The following is a 20,072-nucleotide window of genomic DNA, read 5'->3' on the forward strand; positions in this document are numbered from 1 at the left end:
GGGGGGGGAGAGGATCCGAAGCAGGCTCCAGGCTCTGAGCCGTCGGCACAGAGCCCGACATGGGACTTGAACTCATGAACCATGAGATCATGACCTGACCTGAAGTTGGATGCTTAACTGATTGAGCCACCCAGGAGCCCCTGCATTACCTCTTTAAAGACCTTATCTCTTAATACAGTGACATTCTGAGGAACCAGGGGTTAGGACTTCAACATGTGAATTTTGGGAGGACAGAGGGCGTATCCTGGACTAACTGCCTAGAATCACTCATGGCTTCACAGCAACTGGGATGCATTTAGAGGCAATTATTAAACACAAATCAGTGCAGAAAGCCAAGAAGGAGGAGAAGAAGAGATAAAAATCAGATTGGTCATGTGGAGGTTTTCATAATAATCACAACCACCTTTTATCGAACCTCTACTATCTGCCAGCACTCTGTACAAGCTCCATCTCCAGGCCAGTCCCACCTCAGGTGCTGTGGGAAGTACTATACCAAATAACCTCCTCCAAGTCCTGAGTGTTGTGCTGGATACAAATGAGCACACATTAACTGGCAGCTATCATCACTCAATGCATGCTTGTGCAGTACCTACTGGGTGATGTGCTCATTGCCGGGGATAGAAGGTCAGGCAAGATCATTGTGGGTTCTGTCCTTGTTGAAGATGCAGTTTAGAGATGCACCATCCAGTATGATACCTCACCACTAGCCACACGTGGCTATGGAAATGAAAAATTCAGGAGTGCCTGGGTGGCTCAGTCAGTTAAGCGTCCGACTTTGGCTCAGGTCATGATCTCACAGTTCGTGGGTTCGAGCCCCGCGTCGGGCTCTGTGCTGACAGCTCGGAGCCTGGACCCTGTTTCAGATTCTGTGTGTGTCTCTCTCTGTCCCTCCCCCACTCGCGTTCTGTCTCTCTCTGCCTCAAAAATAAATAAACTATAAAAAATGTAAAAGAAAATGAAAAATTCAGTTCCTCAGTCACATTAGCCACATTTTATGTGCTCAATAGCCACAGATGGTTACATTTCCATCACTGCAGCAAAGTCTATTAGGAAGCACTAATAGAGAGATAACACTGTTATCTATGGATTCTTCCATAGGGAAGAATAGTGTTCTATTACTCTCTCAATGTAATAGCGTTGCAGAAACTGAAGCTCAGAGAGGTTAAGCAATGTGACTAAGTTCACCCAGCTACTAAGTGGAAGAACTGGGAGCTGAACCCAGGTCTATCTTAATCTCATGCTGCCTCTCGCTGTTTTGTGGAGGAAAGTGTCAGGCACAGGTAGAATCTGGTTGAGGAGAAAAGATAGAGAAGGCGCCCTTGGTGGGAAAGTAGCAGCTTGGGCAAAGTCACGGATGGGCAAGGCTGGCAGAAGACCATGAATAAACCAGTCAGGCTGGAGAGGCAGTGACTTGCTGAACTCATGTGCTTGGAATGGTAAGTCAGGGCCTGCCTGCTTTGATTGAGAGCCAAGGAGCTAGGCACCTTGGCAAAGGGTGACTCCTTGAAGGATGTCAGCAGGCCCACGGCATGGTCAGAACTGTGTGCTATGGAGGTGACAGTGCTTAGCATGAGCTGGACTGAGATCGGTTAGGGATTGCAGGTGGGAAAGAGAAAGGGGCGAGCAAAAGGTGTGGAGCAAAGAACACCAAAGTGGAAGCCAAAAGATGTAACCTTAATAGTGTGCAGTACTGAGCAAAATTCACTTCTTTGGGCCTCACTTTCTCAATTCTAAAGGGGCAGGCTTGGCCCAGAGGATGTCTGAGGCTCTTTTTGGCAGTGGTAGGCCAGGATTCTGGAAATGTGATGACATTAGACTAACAGAAGCAGTGAAAAGCACTGCACTGAATATAGGGGCAGAGACGAGTCAAAGGTCACCCTGATAAGAAGGGGGAACTATATATACTTCACTGACAAAACCAGGCAAGTGGGTGAAAGGGCTTCCTTTTTGTGGGGGCGGGGGGGNATCATGACTTCGTTTTTAAGAAAGTTGTACAGTGGCTGTTACTTTACAGCCCCCAAAGTATAGATTTTAAATTTTTGTGATCCTTGACCCACAATAGGAAATAAAAGTTACATCACGGTCCAGTACAGGTGTCCAGTATTGTATAACGGAAACAAAAGGTTTCTGAAACAATAGTTACGCTCACTGAGTAAGAGCAATGGATCCTAATATTGTTTATTCTTTTGCATTTCAATTTTTTTTTAAGGTGGTCGCCATCCCCCGAACTAATTTTATGATCAGTTAATGTGTCCCGACCCACAGTTTCAAAAACACTGCCTGAGAGTGGACCCAAGTCTCCTTACGTTGGAGGCGATGTCTGGGCATCCTATCGAGGAATCCAGGAGGGAGCTGAAGTGACCCTACAGAAGACACGGGGCTGCGGGGAGTTCGGAAGATGTTTCCTCGAAGCCCTGATGGGCGGAGCGCGTGGCGAAGAGCAGAGGCCTGGGAACCGCCGTCCGGGCGGCGGGGCCGGCCGCCCCCTCCCCCGCCAGGACACTGCAAGCCGGATTCCCGCAGGAATTCGGCAACCACCGGGGGGTGCAGGTCTGAAGCGTGCGCGGAACCGCACTGCCCCCTCCGACCCCAAGTGGATTTCCAAAGCTCCTCCCCCCCGTCACCCTCCCCGGAGGCCGGCGAGCGCCCACTCCTCCCTTCATTCATTGCACACCTAGCTCCCGGCCCGGCGGGCGAGCCTCCCCGCCCGCGGTGCCTCCTCCTCGTCTCTGCCCTCCCGCCCCGCTCGCGCGCGCTCTCAAACTTCTGGCTGCCACCTCTGCGGACCGGCTGTCCTCGGNGTCGGGGTACGGGGTGGGGGGCTGCAGGGGGGAGGCGGCCGAGACGTTTCCCTCTGTGGGTCTGGCTGAACCTGCGTGGTGTTACCTTCACCTGGCGTGGGGTCGTTTTCCCGGTGTGACTGTCTTTCGGAAGAAAGAAAAGAACGGAGGGCAAAAAGCACTCCACTTCCCTTGCCCTCCCTCCCCGACCCGCTTCTCTCTAGTCAGTTCTTGTCAGCTTCCAGCCTGAAATCAAACCAGAATCAACTAAGTTTTTACACTTCGGTGTGTTTTTGTGTGCTCGTAGTAGGAGGAATTTTAAACCAAAGGGTGCCCGATTTTTTTCAGTCATTTCATCGTGAAAATGTTTTTCTCATGAAATCATTGAAATAGCAGCCTTTACATACTTTTAGCGTCAGTCCATCTGGCTCTCTTTCGGTTTTGTTCAGATATTCTGTGGATGAAATAGCAAATGAGAGGGGAAAGGGTTTGTGTGGAGCAGAGAGGAGGGGCGGGGAGAGGAGGTTTTAATCCTTCTATAAATCCTGGGAACAGTGCTGGCGAGTGAGACAGGCAAGGCATTAATAGTTTTATCTCTGTTACAAGAGGCAGATTAAAAAAAAAAAACTTATCTGAAAAGAAAATCTGTTATTAGTTCCAGGGCTCCAAACGAATTTGGTTTCTGGATGGAATAAAGTTACCAGTCAGGCCCTGGATAATGAGGCTGTAAATAACCTATGGACTGTAAATATTTTTTTTCAGACTCTCTTAGAAACAAAGGGGCTGTTTAGAAGGCAACAGAGAGATGTTATTCCAGGGGCTTTCCTCTTTGATTCTGAAGAACACAAGGTCCATTTAACCATTCAACAAAACAAAACGAAATTTCTGATCACTCCACCACGCAGAATAGAACGAGCCGGTGGCTCTGTGAACATGCTGGGGGAGCCCATGTCGGGCATTCATTGTTCGTCTGTGTCTATGGGAGAGGGCTCAGTCAATGCTCCCACTGTCTGGAGTGTTAAAATGAAACAATTTTCTCTTTATTAAGTACCTCCTTGAGACTCCCTCTGCTGGACACTCCGGGCGAGCATTAGAAGGAACTTGGCGGTGAATTCAGAACTATAGGAAACGGCTGCCTTCCCTTGTAGGAGGGGCTGGGTCTGTGGGTTGGGATGTATTTTGTCAACTTTGTAGAAAGCCGGCTTGGGAACTGTGCTGTTCCCCGCCTGTTCCTTTCGGTTCTAAATCCATATGGAATGTAGGCCATACCCCCGGGGCTAAGACGTGGCACTCCTGTTCTGACTCCAGTGTTCTTTTAGTGCCTGACACCAGATAAAGGCTTGTGGGTGGGTAAGGTGTTCGGGGTTAAGGGTGATTGATTGATCGTGGATCTCGAAGGTCTCGGGGGCTCACTGTTTTTCTTTGCGAGCTTCTTTGCCTGTTCCAGGTGACCTGCCTGGTCACCTCTTTTCAGCCCTGGGTTTCACTCAGTCTTATCTGTGCGCTGTCTTGCTTAGTTGTCCCTACACTTTGTACCCTTTGATTCCGCTGGCGTTTCTGGGCATCTTCATCCTTTTCCTGGTCTGTCTCCCCTCCCCTCCTCAGCCAGTCCAGCCTCTCCCTGGCACACGCTCAGGCCTGGGTCTTTCTTGAAGGAGACTGTTGGCCACACTCTAAAACAGACAGGTGACCTCTCTAAAGGATTGTATTGCTGGAACCTACATTCATTTCGTGTGATGAGTGCTCCTAAGACTCGGGTGACCTCCTTTTTCCCTCCTTGGTGACATCCGCTGGATTCCATGAGCCTGGTTTTTACCATCTTCCTGTCAGAATGCACGGACCCCCTGCGTGTATCCTGAAGGACCAGGGCTTTTCCTGGCGAACTCACCTAGAACAGTGAATTCTAATCACTTTCGAGCTACTAAGAAAAATGAACACGGGGTTCTTCTAAGGAGGAGTACAGTGACAGGCGAGGTATTTCCGCTGGAATTCAGGAGTGCTCTCATTTGTTTCAGTGGGGTGCATTTGCCCCAGTGGGGATACCGGGTAAAGGCTAGAATGCAACCATGGGGTCTTCTGAACTGCCAGCTCTTTAGGGAGAAATGCTGTCTTCGGGTACGTTTGATAATCCAAATGAATGGGTAGCAAGGTGTTAACCAGTCTTCCGCGGCCTGCTTTTAAGATTAGGTTTTAAATAGCACATTAATTTTCAGTAACTTGGTACTGGTTAAGTTAAACTTCTTTAAAAAGGAGTATTTTCTTTAGAAAGTTAAACATTTGCCTTGCAATTGTGTTTACTCCATCAACTTGCTTAGCCAGGCTTTTTTTTTTTTTTTTTCAATATGTAGTGCAAAGGTCAGCCCCATGGGTCTGTATTGCCAGGGGTTCTGAATTCGGGGGCCCTACAATTCCAAGTTAATTATGTTCCACTGTACCTGATGTGTCACGTCAGTTGATATTGGCTTACATAGTCAGACTTCCCAAAACTGGCCTGCTGAAATCTCTCATGAGATGGGTCCAAAGACACCTACCAAAATGCCTACCAAGAAATGGATTCTGAATCATCTTCCATTAAAAGAATTTGATGACACATGTTCTAAAATATCTTTTCCTGTGTTTGTGTTTTATATTTTTAAAATGAGTAAGTATAAATATTGTTTTCATTCATACCACATTTGAGTAGTGAATCAAGGGGTCATTAATGTCATCCTCAATTCCAGACAGCGGGCACAGTGCTTGAATCAGAGAAACCTGGGTTTGAATCTGGCTGTATGACTTTGGGCCTGTTACTGAACTTCTCTGAGCTTTGTTTTCTTTTAAGCCTTATTAGATTGTGTAAGGAATCCATTAGAAGTGAGTATATGTAAAACACCTGGCTGTAGGCATTTTCTCCGTGCGTGTTAAATCCCTCTATTTAAAATTTTTTTCTAATTTTTCTATTTTTTGGGGCTGCTTACAGGCATGATGACTCCAGGGAAAGAATAACCCACAAATAGTTTGGAAAACCAATAATAGCAACATTTCAATTATTAATCTCCTGCTATTCCTCCTCCAGTTCGGGCACCAGCAACAATAAACCCCCCATGGCCACAGAAGAAAGAGCGTTTTTGACCCCCTCTGTGACCTTTCTAGATTTCTGTTCCCACTGAGTTTCTGCCAGTTTCAAGTAGAGAATTTCTCACATTCTATGCCACTTTAAAAACGAGGAAAAGGGGTGCCTGGGTGGCTCAGTCAGTTGAGCGTCCAACTTCCGCTCAGGTCATGATCTCACGGTTCATGGGTTCGAGCCCCGCGTCGGGCTCTGTGCTGACACCAGCTCAGAGCCTGGAGACTATCTTCGGATTCTGTGTCTCCCTCCCTCTCTGACCCTCCCCTGCTCATGCTGTTTCTCTCTCTCTCTCTGTCTCTCTCTCTCAAAAATAAATAAAACATTTAAAAAATAAAAACGAGGGAAACAAACCGTTAGAGCAGAATTTCAGGGGCTGCAGTTGTGCCCGTGGGAAAGTATCCCGAAGCGTGAAAGATAACCTTCACCACTAACCAGGATCCCTCCCTAACCCAGGAGGCAGGTGGGGAAAGGCAGCAGCGGGCCAGCCCACCACGGACCTCCTCAGGACGGGTGGCACCCACACGGTCCCACGCCAGGCTTGCGCTTGTCACGCGCTCAACACGCTTTTCCTGCATGAGAAGATTTGGTGCGTTATGCACGTTACAGCTGCTGCTATTCTTCATATTTAATTTTTTATGTTTCTTCATTTCTTTTCCTTCCTCCCGTAGAGACCAATCTAAGAGCCACCTTTGAGGTTTCTAAGGAACAAAGTAGTGATGATCAAGAGGGTATGATATGTGACCATTCCGTATTGTTCTCTGAACGTGTAATTTGCCAGTGCTTTCTGGGAGTCTTGTGATGACAATTCAAGCACTTCAGGTTGCTGTCAGAGACGGGATTCAGAATAATGCAGCCAACCTTATATAACCACCGATAGAGTGTGGACTGGAAAGGCCCCAGCTCGCAATAGTTGCGTCTCATCTGGCAATACTCTGTTGGAGGGGTAGAAAACTGAAAAGCCAGAGTATCAGGAGGTCTTTATTTTTCTTCTAAAAGAAACCGAGGTGCCTGAGGTTCATAGTGGGAAGTGTGACTTGCCCGCCACTTAGCATGTGCTGCACCCTCCCCTCCTCACATTAACTCCCTGTCCTAACAGCCCCACGAGGTGGGCACTGTCACCCTCTCTCTGCAGACAGGGCACACCGTTGATGAAGTCACTTAACAAGCATTTCGGTAGGGGCTCTGTCCTCGAGGAGTTCAGGAGGTACAGGAAGCGAAAGTCAAAAGTACACACGGGCTCACCGGACTGTGGCCTGACTTCCAGATGGAATGCTTTTTTTGAGTATGCGTGCGTGCGCCAGTTTTTAATTCTTGACATGCGAGTGTTTCTTAAGGTGTATAGGGAAGACCTCATTTCTCCATTTTTCTCTTGAAATATTTTCTTAACTTGGATCAAACAAGTATTTCTGAATGTAGGAGATTCCTATTACAAATTTCCTTAGAAGTTGCTATCTCTCGTTACCATCTTTTCCTCTTTCATTACTTACATTTTGTATCCTTGTAAATGCAAATATGTTTCTAATGTGCACACGCCACCCCCGGGGAGACTTAGTTTTTGGTCTTTACGGTCATGGGTTGTGTTGTGAGTAGACCAAGCGGACCCCTGCATCATCCGTGGCTTTAGGAGAATTAATTTCTGGCCTTGCTGCCTGGATGAGATCTTGTGTTCCAAGGGGTGTGGTACCTATTGGTGGGGATACAGCTCGCCCAGGGAATTGTGGGAGAAGAGACCCCGGCTCCGCCACTCGGGAGCAGGAGAGGACCTCAGGAGAAATGTAGTTTATCCCTCCTGCCTTCGGTCAATGTCCGTGACTTGAAATTGTCAGTTCATGAAAACAACTCAGCACCACCCCCCCACCCCCGGGAANGATTCTATTAACTCAATTGCCAAGAAATTCCTGGGCCCACCTGAAATCTCACCTGCCATCGTTCAAGCCTATTTTCTTTTACTCAGTTCCCTTCTTTAAAACCTCTCACATGTTTGAAGATAATAACTGGGTCTGTTCAGCTCTTTCCCCACAGAGCCTGTTCTGTGCCCCCCTCCCTCCTCTGAACTCTCTCTAGTTCCTCCACATTAAAAAAAAAAAAAAATGGCGGTGGTCGAAACTGAATACAGGTCTTTAATAATGGTCTCATTAGTACAGTGTACACAAGAAAAATGACTTCAGGGTTCTTGCATCACTGGGAACCCTGGAGGGCAAGAACCAAACCTGATTCATCTTTGCATCCACTGCAGCAGCTGTGTACAGTTCGTTAAACCTAGTAGGCACTTCATAAATATTTGTGGAATTGACTCTTCCTTTAATGTATCTAAGTAATAACTTACATTACACCACCGCTGGATTGGTAACTAATAGTTTAGCTTGCTTCACCCCGGTCCTGAGTCTTCGTTTTCCTTCTGTGGCACGCCTGGCCATCCCTCACCCCAGCGGTGCCATCTTCCGCTTGACTCCGAGTCTGCCGGATGCCTTTGAATTCACCCTTCTTCTTCTTCTGGCTCTTTAGAATCTTATTTATCTCCTACAGATCTGACCAACAGAACGCAGAGGACATGAGTGTATGAAGTTGAACTGCTCTTGAAAGAAGAGGAGAAAATACACAGAAGAATCTTGATGATTCGGTGTGATATCAGTTCATCCAGGTTTAGGAAGGACAGTTTGTCAAATTCTGTGCAGATTCTGAGTCAGCTAAAGCCATACCTGTTTTTCCAGGTTCTCTGTGACAAGCTAGGCGTTCATGAGAGCGGCTACAGGACAGCCTCGCAGCCGGCGCTCCTTCCTGTCTTTGGTCTAAAGCCAACAGAAAAGGCCAAAGATACTGATGGACAAGGCCGTTCACCTTGGGACTTTCTGATGAGTGACTCTCCCCTTAGAAAGTAAGCTAGTGAAATAGTTGCCAAGAGAAAAAAAAAAAAAAAAAGCAAACCTTGAAAACTGCAAAATAATTTTGTGGCTTTTACAGTCACTTATTTCTACACATGCCATTGAAGAGATTTGTAGTGTTTTGAAATTGGTCTGTTTTGGCAATTCTTGCCTAACTTCTTTTGCTCTAGTAGGTTCTGATTAATTAAATGCCACCGTGTTTAAGCAGAATGAAGACTGATGGACTCTTGCATGTGCTAATGCTATAGACTTTATAAAACCTTTACTGTCACAAAAAGAATGCAGTCTAATAAGTGAGCACACAAGGGCATTTTCCTTCAGCCAGCGGTACCCATCCTCAGGAAGAGATGGCTCTGGAAGCCGCCATAACATTGGAAAGAAAAGTACTTTTGGTTCATGCAGTTATAGGTTGCATCCTGACAAAGCAAGGTTTGTTTCTGTATTTTTACCATTTTCCTCCATATCATACCTCATTGATTCAACCTACAGAGTTGCTATTCACAATATAAAATGATTTTTCCAAGAGCTTATCATGCCGCTTCTATGTAGAACTTCTAGTTTCATCAAGCATTAAAGAAGCAAATTTTAGGGCGCCTGGGTAGCTCGGTGGGTTAAGCGTCCGGCCTTGGCTCAGCTCATGATCTCACGGTTCGTTAGTTCAGGCCCCGCATCGGGCTCTGTGCTGATGGCTCAGAGCCTGGAGCCTGCTTCGGATTCTGTGTGTCCTTCTCTCTCTGCCCCTCCCCTGCTCACACTCTGTGTCTCTCTCCCTCCTTCTCTCTCTCAAAAATAAATAAACATTTAAAAAAAGAAGAAGCAAATTTCAATGGTATGTGTGCCTGCAGTCCTCATAGAAGTCATATGTCCAGGAGACTTGGAAAACTCTGGTTTATTGCTGATTATTGAAGTATATTCTTTTTTCACCCCCTCTAATGAAGAATTTATAGAGCTCTTACAAAAACCAGCATGTAAGTTCCTGAAATTGTGCAGAAAGGCAGCAAGTTACACCCTCCTGAGTTCTGTGTGACTGCAGCCACTCACCAGAATCCGGGCTGATAGCAACTTCTGCAGGAAAGTAAATTCCAGGGGAGCTCGTTACAGGCAGAGAGAGCACGCACGCACACGCATTCAGCTCTCTCCCCTGAACCGCTTACATCTGCAGCCCCGGCACAATACGGTTACTGTTATTAATTTAGTATGACCTGCACCATCAGGGAGAGATTAATCGATATTCATTATGTTCCGTTAACTGAGACTGGGGCGTTCCCTTATGCGGTCCAGAAATGTTTCCTTTAGAAAACGGTTGAAACGAAGAAACACTTTGTTTAATCATACCATGACTTATTTCCAAAATGATTTAAGGGCACTTACAGGGTTAAATTTCTGGAAGGTGGGAAATTAATTTATGTAGATGAGTTTTATGGATCAGCCTGTTTCCAAGGATGTCGGATAAGTGAGGCGCTCCCACAGGAAGGGGACAGCGGGGACAGTCACAACTCGTGCAGGCTTAACAAGGCGGATAAGCAGAGAGCATAATGGAATTCATTTGCAAAGTAATCTTTGCTTGGCTGGAGCAGTGAGCACAAAATAGGCCAGTAGACGAGAACGAGAACCGAGAACGGTAAGCGTTTGGGATCAGTTGTTGAAAGGTTTAAAAGGGGTTCTAACTCAAGAGACATTTTATGGTGTGGAGAAGGGGACCAATAGAATCAAAATGATACTTGAACAAGGTAATTTTTCCTGGCCTGGATGTAATAGTGGAATGTGGCAACCAGAGAGGGTGAGCCGTGCTGGGAAGCCAGGGGCTGCAGCGGAAGGTGTGGGCACCGGGCAGACGGGCCGGGGCCCTGGCCGGGGTCGTGGAGGAAAATGTGCAGCGTGCCTGACCCAAGGGTTCAGTACATGTTTATTCCTTTTCCCTCTCGTCCCCATACCTTATGGCGGTGACCTAGGGTCAGGAAAGCTTGCGGGGGTTGGCAGTACCATGATATTTATTCTGTTTTCCAAAGAATATCTTCTCTTTCTAGGTGCTCACACTCCGCCCTGACGTCAGTGTCCCAGTATCTTATTGGTCACAGTATAAACCCAGTGGGGTCTTCACACATTAGTATCTACCTTTGACACAGGAGGAAACTGAGGCCCAGAGCAGCAAACAGGGTGCCCTAATGCCACCTAGAGAGAAATAGGGGAGGCAGAGGGTTCTTGTCTCCCAGGGCAGTGTGCATGAAAGGCTCAGGACACCAAGTGGGGCTTCGCTGGTCTACACTAGCAAACGGAGCTCCAAGGGTAATGGTTCCCACAAGGCTGTTCGAGCCCCTGGCCTTTCCGCCCAGACCTACCCAGGAGGGAGCTGCTGACCTGCGCTTCCCCTGGGCACCCTGCAGCCCACAGGTCTCACTGAGCTCCTACGGAGGGAGGATTCTCCCCATTCCCAAGAAAAGCAAGGCCCCCCGTCCTCAGCTCCAGCGCTTAGAGTCTTCTGTGAGGAAGCTGTTTCTCGTGTTTCTCTGAGAAGGTTTGCAGCTTGTCATTGTAAGCTACTTATTAACAAAACAGAACAATCACAGAGAAACCCAGTACAACCGAGCTGAGTTTCAGAGAACCTTAGAGTACCTTCCAGTCATTAAGCAGCTTTCTTTTCTTTTTTTTTTAAATTCTGATTTCCCAGGTACAGTTTAGATTCATTTTCTCCCCATTGACATGACCAGAACTTGCACCCATGGGCCCTGGGGAAGGCCAGGGAGCAGGCATGCGGTCTTTAGGGCAGGAATTCCTGGCCCCCAGGGACGCAGGGCATGGTCGGGAGAAGACAGTGCGCAGCCCGCGACGAGGCACACCTCTTGACCTGGGGGACGTCCCTCCCCTGTTCTAAGGGCAGTGGTGATAAGGGGACTTCTTGCTGTAAAACTTGGGGCAAAAAAGGCAACATGAAATGTTTCCTGTTTATACGAGTCATGACTGTTGATTGCTTCACTGGATACTCAGCTTTCCTTTCTTTTCCTCCCCGGCCTTGATCTTCTACTGTGGTTGCTCCATTAAGCACACTTGATGAAACTGACCCATTTCCTGTTGCTTGCTAGGGTAGCTCAGTAACCGGTATGTTCCTCCCACAATGAAACTCGACAGAGAGCCTAGGAAATCAGATGGCATCTCTGTTTCGTCTGTTTGACCCCTTGGCGGGCACAGCCTCTCTACTGCTGTCCTTCCTTGATGTCATCTCACCTCCCTGCTTCCACCTACTTCTTACTTCCCACTCGTCTGCCCGCAGCGAGGCTCCTTTCCCGAGCTGTTCTTTGACTTTGTGTGTCTTGGCTGCGTGTTCGCCTTGATATCCTCGCACGTGTGAGGGGCCAGGTGGAGGAGCACGCGGGACCCTGCCTTGGGCCCGTTTGCGCAGGGAACGGTTTGGAGAAGTGGTTCTCAGGCTGTGGCCTGGGCAGTCACCTGGAGGGCTTGTTAAAACACAGCAGTGGGCCCCGCCCTCAGTTTCTGTTTCAGTAGGTCTGGGGTGGGGCGCGAGAATTTGCATTTCTGATTGAGAACCCCTGTTTTAGAATGGATGTATTCAGAATGAAAAGTCAGTAAACCTTTGAAATAAGGTGGCAGTTGTTTTGATTACAACTTCCCTTGGAGGAGGGAGAGTCAGAGACCTGACATTAGCCTTAATTTCAGTTCTACTGCCCTTTTGTGGCCCAAACTTCCTGAAGCCACAGGACAAGGTGCACCTCCCGGCCTCTGGCTGCAGGAGAGCCGAGGCCCTGTCTTCTCTTTGCCTAGTTCTTCCAGAGCCTGCCAGTCTGTAGTTCATCCGGTTTGGCCTTGGGGTCCCAGAGTAGACTGGACAGATCGCATTCTTGCAGTAATAATATATTGTCATTAACATAAAGAGCTCTGTGATCTTCTCTCTTTGCACAAGAGGACACTGAGGCTCAGAGATTTAACTAACGTGTCTCAGGTCTCATAAGCAGTAGCTAGTAGGGCCGGGGCTCGAACCCCACCTGACGCCAGAGCGAGCTCTAGTCTTGCCAGGCAGGCCGCCTCGCTCCTCACACGTGAGTTGGAGTGGTCCGTGCCGCCTGTGACAAGCAGATACACGATGAGGCTCCTTGCAGAAGGGGCAGTCCTGGTGCGGGCCGATGGTCCTAGAGCGTTAATGTCACACACACGTCCCGGAGGCTCTGCTGTCCCCGTTTGCTGCTGCTTTGGGATCACATTGACATAGTGATCTAGCGCTCAGGCTGGTGGCTGGCAGATAGGATGGATTATAGCAAAGGGCAGCCGAGACATGAACCCCCTTTGAGCAGCAAAACAGATAAAATATCTGAGAACAATCTTACTGAGGCCTCTAAGGAAAAAAATGTCATGGGAAGATGATAACAGCTAATCCCTAACAAGCCCTTGCCGTTGCCGGGTCTGTTCTAAGGTTCCATGCGTATTAATTCGTTAAGTCCTTGTAGCGAGGCTGCAGGGTGGGTTCTGCTACCACTGCGTTAGAAGCACTGGAAGGTTCCGCAGCTCCAAAGTGGCCGAGCTGAGGCTGACCCCAGGCAGCCTGGATTGTAGAGGCTGTACCCCTGACCATCTGCCCAGAGCTACAAGGTGGAAAAAGTCCTCCCATCCCCTTCCTAGATGAGAGTAAAATTTGGAAATACACTCTTTGTTTTTTTCTCCTCCAAGTGTAATTGTTCTTTGTTTCAATCCAAATCTACATAAATGTTCTCAAATTTGAGAAACTGATTTCTTTTGTTCTTCTGGAAGGATGAGGTAGTGGACACAGAACAGTCAGACCTGAGAGAGGAGCGTGGCGAAGGGGCAAGCTCTACCATGTGTTAAAACAAACCATAAAACATCATATTTGGCACGAGATTTGACAGGCCCATCAGTGGGGCAGAATACATGAGCCAGACTGAAGGCTCTGTTGTCTGTGAGCATTTAATAGATGACGAAGGAGGTGCCGCGGAGCAGTGGGGGAAGAAAACCCGATTTAACAAACGGGAGTGGGGCCATCTGATAGCAATTTGAAAAATCACAATGGATATTCTCACCTCACATCATTATACGAACGTAAATTCTACATGATTAAAATGTTAAATTCAACAAAAATCTGTCGGGCACATTCAACACGCCAGGTACGGTTCTAGGTGCTGGGTGCACTTCGGTGAACAGAACAGATGAAGAGCCCTACCCTGAAGCAGAGTGCATTTTCGTAGATAAAGGTAGCTAATCCGTTGGTTTTTAGTTTTGGTTTTGGTTTTTTTCTTTTCAGCTTGAAAGAAATAGAAGTGGCTATTTATTAAACCTCTGGAGGAGCTAAAATTTCTAAGCTTAGAATCTGTGGAAGAAATCTAAGAGGAAAATAATCAATAGTTTTGTCAGTGTAACATTCCCCAAATGTTAAGGTTATTTCCGGTTTTACTATCAGGAGAGATTTCTCAGTGTTTATTCAGTGTAACATTACAGTGTGTCTGATTGTCAGGAGAGGTTCTCCAAAGTAGAATTACGAAGTCAAGGGGTGTGAACATTTATTGGGTTCTAGATATGTGTCACCAGATGTTCCTCCCCAAAGTATTTTTGTATCAAACAAATCCAACCACCTAGATAAAGACTTAGGTTTACCCACCCCTTCCTTCCTCTCTTCTCAGGAGCTGTATCATTTCCAAGGGCTTTCAGTACAGTCTATACAGATCAGTGACTACCAAACTTGTACCTTTACCGAGATTTATATTTTTGAGTTCCAGGGTCATAGAGCCAACAATCGACTTGACATTTCTATTTAGATGTCCCACAGGCATCACATTCAACAGGTACAAAGAAAAAAAAATTTGGCCAATCTTCTGAAACATGTGCTTTTCCCAGAATTCTTTGTTTCCATGAATGGCATCATCTCCTACCTAGTAGTTGACATCAGAAACCTGGGAGTCATTCTCGACTTCATTTTGCTTCACATTTAATCTATCACCAGATTTTATTGATTTCACTTCCCAAATATAGCCATTCTTGTTTCGCCCCAGACTTAGGTTCTGTAAAGGAGCCACAAATACTGAATTAGCAAATACTGAAGCATTGCTCCTAGGTTAGCTTCCTGCAAAGCCTCTGGTCATATTTTCATCAGCCAATCAATACACAGCCTTGTCTATGTGCGCTTCTGTTTAAAGACGTCTTCTTTAATGTATATTGTTAATTCACTAACATGGAACTCAAAGGCTACAGCATTATTAGCTCATGCCTGGATGACGCTTACCAGCACATGATTTTTCTCTGTAAGGCACATCACAATCTTTTTGCATTGGAAAACACTAGATCGTCCTTCAGCACTATGCTTGGGGGTCATTTTTAAATCCCCAGTGAAACCCACAAAAAATGCAAACCACATGGTACTAAATAGACAGTGGAAAGTATACTTGTGGAAAGTATACAGTAGAAAGTATATATAGTATAAGAGCGGGAGCTGAAAGGCAGAGCGTAGCCTCATTTGACCTCAGCTGGGAACACAGTGGGTCAAGGCACGTCTGGGAATGACTATGAAAGCGCCCTCTGAGTACTGATTTTGGGATTGCAAATAAATTTTAGTGAGTTGGTGAATTTGCAAATACGGAATCTGCGAATAATGAAGGACCACTTGTATGTGGTGAACGTATGCATTTCGCTCTATACTGACGCCCCCCAGCCCAGTGGTCAGCAGGCTCATTCTGGAAAGGGTCAGATAGTAGGTACAGTTGACCCTTGAGCAACGTGGGGTTAGGGGCATCAACACACAGTCGAAAATCTGTGTATAAACTTTGACTCCAAAAACTGTACTAATAGCCTGGAAGCCTTACTGATAACATAAACAGCTAGTTAACATGTGTTTTGTATGCGTGTTATACAGTGTATTCTTAAAATAGGTTAAGCTAGAGAAGAGAAAATATTAAGAAAATCATAAAAGAAAATACATTTTCGGGACTATATTGTAAAAAGCTCACATAATTGAACTTGTGTGGTTCAAACCTGTGTTGTTCAAGGTCAACTATGGTTTAGGATTTGCAGGCCAAGTGGTCTCTGTCACAGCTGCTCAGCTCTGCAGCTGTGGTGAAAGCAGCTGTAGACACTGCATCAATGAGTGGATGGGACTGTGTTCCAGTAAAACTTTATTTATAAAAGCAGGCTGGCTGGATTGGTCCTCAGGGTGCAGTTTGGAGCCTTCTAGCCTAGTCTAACCCACCGTCGTGTCTCATCTGGACTGTCTTCCTGCCCTGTCCCCCCATGTCCATTCTGGAGCCTCCAGCCCATGTCCATGGTGACACGAGGTAGTACGAGTTAGGTCTGACCCCTCTCCCACCTCAGACGCCCACCTGCTTCCATCACACTTCAGGTAAAATCCAAAGTCCTGAATGTCATGGCTACAAGATGGTGCCTGCTGATTCGTCCAATCTCATTTTATGCCAGGCTTCCCTTCTTTGCCCTGTCCCGGCCTCTTCCAGGTCTGTGACTGTTTGCGGCTGTTTCCTGCTTCGGCACCCTTTACGTCCAGCCTCCCTGCCTGGAATCCTCTCCCGCCTCTAGCCTGGCTCACTGCTGTTCGCTCTGTAGTCATAACTGAAATGTCACTTCCTCTGGTGTGAGGTTGGTGCCCCTCTTCTGATCTATAGCCACCCTGTGCTTTCCTTCACAGCACGCACAGTCTTCACCTACCCACTTCCCCCTGCCCCCCGCCCCCATTAGGCTGCCTGCAGGCTCTGGGAAGATAAGAGCACATCTGTGGTTGTGTCTCTGTTCTCTACTCAACTTGCCTTCACACACGCTGCAGACACTCCCTAAGACTTGCTGAATCCATGGGTCCTTGTACGGCACCGTTTTGTTCAGAGAGATTTTTGTATGAAGCTCCAATATAGAAACCCGAAGAAGCCACCCTTTCAGAGCATACAGTAGATCTTCTAAAACTGATAGTGATAGTCGAAGAGAAAAGTTATCCTGATTTGTGAATGGGTGTGAACATGTCTTTATTGTCCGAGGGTGTGTTCTGCCAATAGGTATATCCGGCCCAGTGCTTCCTCCGTGGGACTTGAGTGCTGTGTTAGGTCCTGCTAGGCTCCCGTTGCTCCTGGAGAGTTAAGTGAACTCTGCCATTAATGTCTTCTCCCAGGGAAGTGGGGGTCAAGTGTGCTTGAGGAGGCATTTGGCACCCCTTTAAAGACAGACTACAGTGTGAGTCTGGAGAAGAAACCTTCGATTTGTCAGAGAATTGTTTTAGCATTGAAATTCAAAACTAAAGAGTGTTTCAAGTTCTTCCAAGAATCCTGTGTGCTAGAGATGGACGGACAGCGTATTTTGGAAAGATAATACATCATGGCCTTTCGTGGATTAGCATTGTGAGATGTAAAGCCTGTTTGATGTCTTTTGAAAAAATGTACTATTAAAGAAACATTGCCTGTGCGTTATAAATAGTTAGAAAATGCAAGCGAGCAATAGACACGCACACACACACACGTGTGCACACACACCCTTTCTCTTCCTCTTTCTAGAGATTACCACTGTTATACATCGCAGGTCTTTTCTGTGCATATATACGTACAAACACTTTTTTTTTTTAAAGAAAAACCAAGATGATATATTACTGTCTTGTAATTTGCCTTTTTCAATGAACAGTTTTCAGTCTTATATTTCAGTGAAATTAATTTCCTTCCATTCCTTGTCCATATTAAAATTTCCTTCATTGGCTCCCCCCAAATGTCCTTTGAAGACAGTGTCTTGACATCAGTATTTAAGTGGGGACCATGCACCATGTCTGATTTAACTTCCTTTTAGTCTCTCAGCCTGGCACAGTCTCTTCACCGAAGAAACAGACACTTGCTTGTAGAAGTTCTCGCCTTTTCAATCTGTGGGCTTGTTTCTTTAGGGCAGTACTGCGCTTGCTGCTCCATCCCCTGTATTTGCCATATCTAAAGGTTCCATGGGTTCAAGTTCACCAGTTTGCTAGAATACCCCAGAGGTGGTTCTCTGCACTTCATTTACCTTCCACTTACCTACTCTTAGAGAAGCTAAGATTGACCCCCTGAATTAGGGTTGGGGCAGCCCCAAACCCTTCGCTGTCCAGTTCTCTTTCCCTCTTTGACACCAAAAGCGATCTGTATGGTGTACCATTGGCGTATAGATCATTTGCCGAATAGTGTTAGCACCAAATGATAAGTCTTGCCTGTCATCTTATGTTCATTAGGTTTTGCGAAATGGTGTTTTTCTAATTCATTTCTTGTATAGCATTTTCTCTCATCTATGGGGGCTGTCTGGTTATCCTGAAAAATTTCTTCTAATTGGAAAGGCAGGGTCTTAGCTAATACTCTATCCTTAATCATTAATTTTCAAAGTAAGGAGTTGTGTACTAGCCTTTTCAAATAGTGAGAAATGAGTTTTTTCTCTTTTTTTTTTATCATTGTACAGGCATGGGTTTGTTTTTTTCTTTTAATTGATTTGGTGCGTTTTAGTCATTGACCCTTTTGTTACATCTTCAGGCAGTGAGAACCCCTTCAGCTAGCTGCTGCGACCTTTCGACAGAACCTTCATAAGGCTTTCTTACTAAATGGCACAAAATGCCCAAGGCTCATCTTGGACTTTTCAGTGGTCTCAGACAATGGTATTAGAGACCATATTCTGTGCGTTAGGGTGGTTATTGCTATGGAGGTGACTTGTTGCTAGGGAGTTCCAGTGGACGGAATACATATTGTTAAAAAGTTAGAGTTCCAATGGACTACTTTAGTGTTTATTTCCCTGTGCTTTCACTCAGTTTCCTCAGTTTTACCTTCCTTCCTTCCTTCCTCTTTCTTTCTTTCTTTTTTACTTTCTTTCTTTTTTTTCTTTTTTTCTTTCTTTCTTTCTCTTTCTTTCTTTCTTTCTTTCTTTCTTTTTCTTTCTTTCTTAAATTTACATCCAACTTAGTTAGCATATAGTACAATAATGATTTGAGTAGAATCCAGTGATTCATCCCCTACATTTAACACTCAGTGCTTATCCCAACAAGTGTCCTCCTTAATGCTCCTCACCCATTTTGCCCATCCCCCCACCAATACCACCTCCAGCAACCCTCAGTTCATTCTCTGTATTTAAGAGCCTCTTCTGTTTTGTCCCCCTCCCTATTTTTATATTATTTTTGCTTCCCTTCCCTTACGTTCATCTGTTTTGTATCTTAAATTCTACGTATGAGTGAAGTCATATGAGATTTGTCTTTCTCTGACTAATTTTGCTTAGCATAATATATTCTGGTTCCATCCATGTTGTTGTAAATGACAAGGTTTCATTCTTTTTGATTGTTGAGTAATACTCCATTGTGTGTGTGTGTATACATATATACATACACATACCACATCTTCTTTGTCCATTCATCTCTTGATGGACATTGGGCTCTTTCCATACTTTGGCTACTGTCAGTAGCACTGCTGTAAACATTGGGGTATATGCCCCTTTGAAACAGCACACCTGTATCCTTTGGATAAATACCTAGTAGTGCAATTGCTGGGTCATAGGGTAGTTCTGGTTTTAATTTTTTGAGGAACCTCCATGCTGTTTTCCAGAGGGGCCGCACAAGTTTGCATTCCCACCAGCACTGCAGTAGGGTTCCTCTTTCTCCACATCCTCGCCAACATCTCTTGTTGCCCGAGTTGTTAATTTTAGCCATTCTGACAGGTGTGAGGTGGTATCTCATTGTGGTTTTGATTTGTACTTCCCTGATGATAAATGATGTTGAGCCTTTTTTTGTGTCTGTTAGCCATCTGGATGTCTTCTTTGGGATGTCTTTTGCCCATTTCTTCACTGGATTATTTGTTTTTTGGGTGTTGAGTTTGCTAAGTTCTTTATAGATTTTGGATACTAACCCTTTACCTGATATGTCATTTGCAAGTGTCTTCTCCCATTCTGTTGGTTACCTTTTAGTTTTGCTGATTGTGTCCTTTGCTGTGCAGAAACTTTTTATCTTGATGAGGTCCCAATAGTTCATTTTTACTTTTGTTTCCCTTGCCTCTGGAAACGCGTTAAGAAGTTGCTGTGGCTAAGGTCAAAGAGGTTTTTACCTGCTTTTTCCTCTAAGATTTTGATGGCTTCCTGTCTTACATTTAGGTCTTTCATCCATTTTGAGTTCATTTTTGTGTGTGGTATAAGAAAGTGGTTCAGGTTCATTCTGCATGTCACTGTCCTGTTTTCTCAACACCATTTGGTGAAGAGACTGTCTTTTTTTTTTTTTTAATTTTTTAATGTTTTATTTATTTCTGAGAGAGAGAGAGACAGCATGAGCAGGGTAGGGTGAGAGAGAGAGGGAGACATAGAATCTGAAACAGG

This window comes from Crocuta crocuta, unplaced genomic scaffold, assembly GCF_008692635.1.
Source record: "Crocuta crocuta isolate KB4526 unplaced genomic scaffold, BGI_CrCroc_1.0 scaffold228, whole genome shotgun sequence".
In the NCBI taxonomy this organism is placed as follows: Eukaryota; Metazoa; Chordata; class Mammalia; order Carnivora; family Hyaenidae; genus Crocuta; species Crocuta crocuta.